This window comes from Octopus bimaculoides, chromosome 25 (assembly GCF_046866305.1).
Source record: "Octopus bimaculoides isolate indiv1 chromosome 25, ASM4686630v1, whole genome shotgun sequence".
Taxonomy (NCBI): Eukaryota; Metazoa; Mollusca; class Cephalopoda; order Octopoda; family Octopodidae; genus Octopus; species Octopus bimaculoides.
The window spans coordinates 3,266,972-3,269,471 of NC_142952.1; the positions used below are offsets into that span (position 1 = coordinate 3,266,972).

At 31.9% G+C, this 2,500-nt stretch overlaps 1 long non-coding RNA gene across 3 annotated transcripts in view; it reads right to left on the bottom strand.

Moving 5' to 3' along the window:
• LOC149131053 (uncharacterized) overlaps window positions 1-2,323 on the bottom strand; it is a 33,796-nt gene extending 31,473 nt beyond the window's left edge. For all 3 annotated transcript variants that reach the window (XR_016238333.1, XR_016238334.1, XR_016238332.1), the window contains exon 1: window positions 2,116-2,323. This is a non-coding gene — a long non-coding RNA (uncharacterized LOC149131053). The remainder of the gene's footprint in view (window positions 1-2,115) is intronic.
• Window positions 2,324-2,500: the final 177 nt, after the last annotated feature.

The window sequence follows — 2,500 nt, forward strand, 5'->3', positions numbered from 1 at the left end:
CAGTCTGAGACAGAGAAGTTCAATGAAGTTAGTTGAAGTTAGAATACGTAGAACATTAAAGCAATAATATTAAGAAAATAAGTGTATGATAAAATTGATTACGAAATATAGGGAATTACAGATTGAGATAAAGTCTAGCTGGTTCACAATTTAGACATGCCAAAATATAATTGGTGTTCAATTCAAAGAAAACTTATATCACACAAGCTTGAATTATTGGAATTAAAATCTAAATTCAATTTCGTAGGTCGAATATTTTAAAGCGATGAAAGAAAGCAATGGCAAGTTATATTTTGAAATAGAGTTACTTCTTAGTTTTAATTAGCGCCCAATATCTAGAAACGTTATATCAATCCAGTTAATTACAGGGATTAAAAAACTGAATTAAATGTTATAGATCATATAGATCGGTTATTTAAAATAATGAACTACGTTAGCCTAAAATTATATGCAGGAATAGATTTTATAGTTGAACAAATGAAATACACACACACATATCTATGTATGTAAACGTACATATATACATATGTATATATACACATACGCATATGAATACACAAATACACACACATGCACACACACATGTTCTTATATTAAGCATGAAGTCATAACTCCTCTAATCAGTAGTATAATGATGCACTTACATTTTTGATTATAAATTTATAACTTTGTTAAAGCTTCAATGATAAAATGATAAATTAATTCATTCATTAAAATTGATAGTGCTTGCTAAACTGAATCATGTTCCACAGAATATAATATCTCAGTACATTGAAAACATAAAAACAAACCACAGGTACCATTTAGCGGTCGAGAAAGAAAGCGTAACAGCAGAAAAGAAATCTTTAACAAAATGTAAAATAAACGAATTACAAAATTACAAAATTAAACTTATAAATAACCAGACAAATGAAACAAGCACTTCACAATATCCCAGTGTGTAAATATTCTTAGTGGTCAATTCTCGCCATAGGTCAATAGGTCATCACAACAGACCAGTCTAGTTGCTTCTTAACATTTTAGAAAAAAATAGATTAAAATCTCATCTGACGTTTTATTGCTCAACACTAATTATATTAGCAAGACATGTTTATACTGAAAAAGCAGACACACTCACATCTTCATCCACATACGCAAACTCACACACACAAACACACAGCATACACACACACAACCATTTGTATATATATGGACAATATATATATAATGAGAGAGAGAGAGCCGTCTATGTATCTTATTTAATGTATATACACCATTGACTTTTACTCCCAGTAACTTCGGTATTCGTCTTTAGATAACATCTCTCGTGGACGATATATATATATATATATATATATATATATATATATATAATGTGTTTATGTATATGTGTGCGTGTGTGGTGTGATGTGGTGTGATGCGGTGTGTGTGTGTGAGAGAGTGTTTCGTAGCTTCTTGCTCAACCTGTGCAGATAATTTGTTTCCAGTGATCAAACGTTTGTTCTATACATTAGCAAACTCACTCCATCAGATCGACATTTCCTAACAGTCTAATCGATCTTATGCGTGCGTGCGCGCGCGCGCGTGTGTAGTTGTATGACTGTGTGCGTTTGTGTATGGGTATGTAATGAATGAAAAATGTATGGTAAATAAGCACACAATATAATATATATTGAGTGTAAAACCGGACGGGAGACAAACATAGAAGGTCCCCAATCCTTCATCAATCACCAATTGCTAATGCGCAGCTTCGTACCTTTAATATATATATATATATATATATATATATATATATATATATATATATATATATATATATATATATATATATATATATATATATACATATATATATATATTCAAAAAGGGATAAAACTCTTTTACAAGAATTTTCGGTATTAATGTGGTTATTTTGAGAAGTCCAGTGTGTGGCATTATTTTTCTGTAGTAATGCCCATTATATAAATATATATATATATATATATATATATATATATATATATATATATACATATATATATATGTGTATGTATGTATGTATGTATATATTGTGTATACATATGCATTATGTATACACACACATACACATACACACACACACACACTGATACATATATATTCTAGTTAATACGAAACCTTGTGCAAAGATTCTCGGACGTGGCCCTTCGACTGTCCCCGTCACTGTCACCAGCGAGACCCCACAACCACCATTTGAAGAAGCTGGAAGTTGCGGCGGGGACAGGAAGTTCTTGAAACTGGAGAAAAATGGTCGTCATGACAAATGTTTCTTGCGGTTCTCCAGAAATGGTAGTTTGTGAAACTGCATCGTCTGGTCAGAGAATGACGCAATAAAAGCTGATGTCGTCATAGACGAAGTGAGAAAGAAAAGGAAAGACGCAAGAGAGAAAAATGCGAAGTGCAGAAGGAAAGAAAGGACGAAAGAAGACAGGGAGAGGAAGAGAGAGAGAGGAAGAGAGAGAGAGAGAAAGTAATGAATGACTTACTTATCTCTCTCTCTACC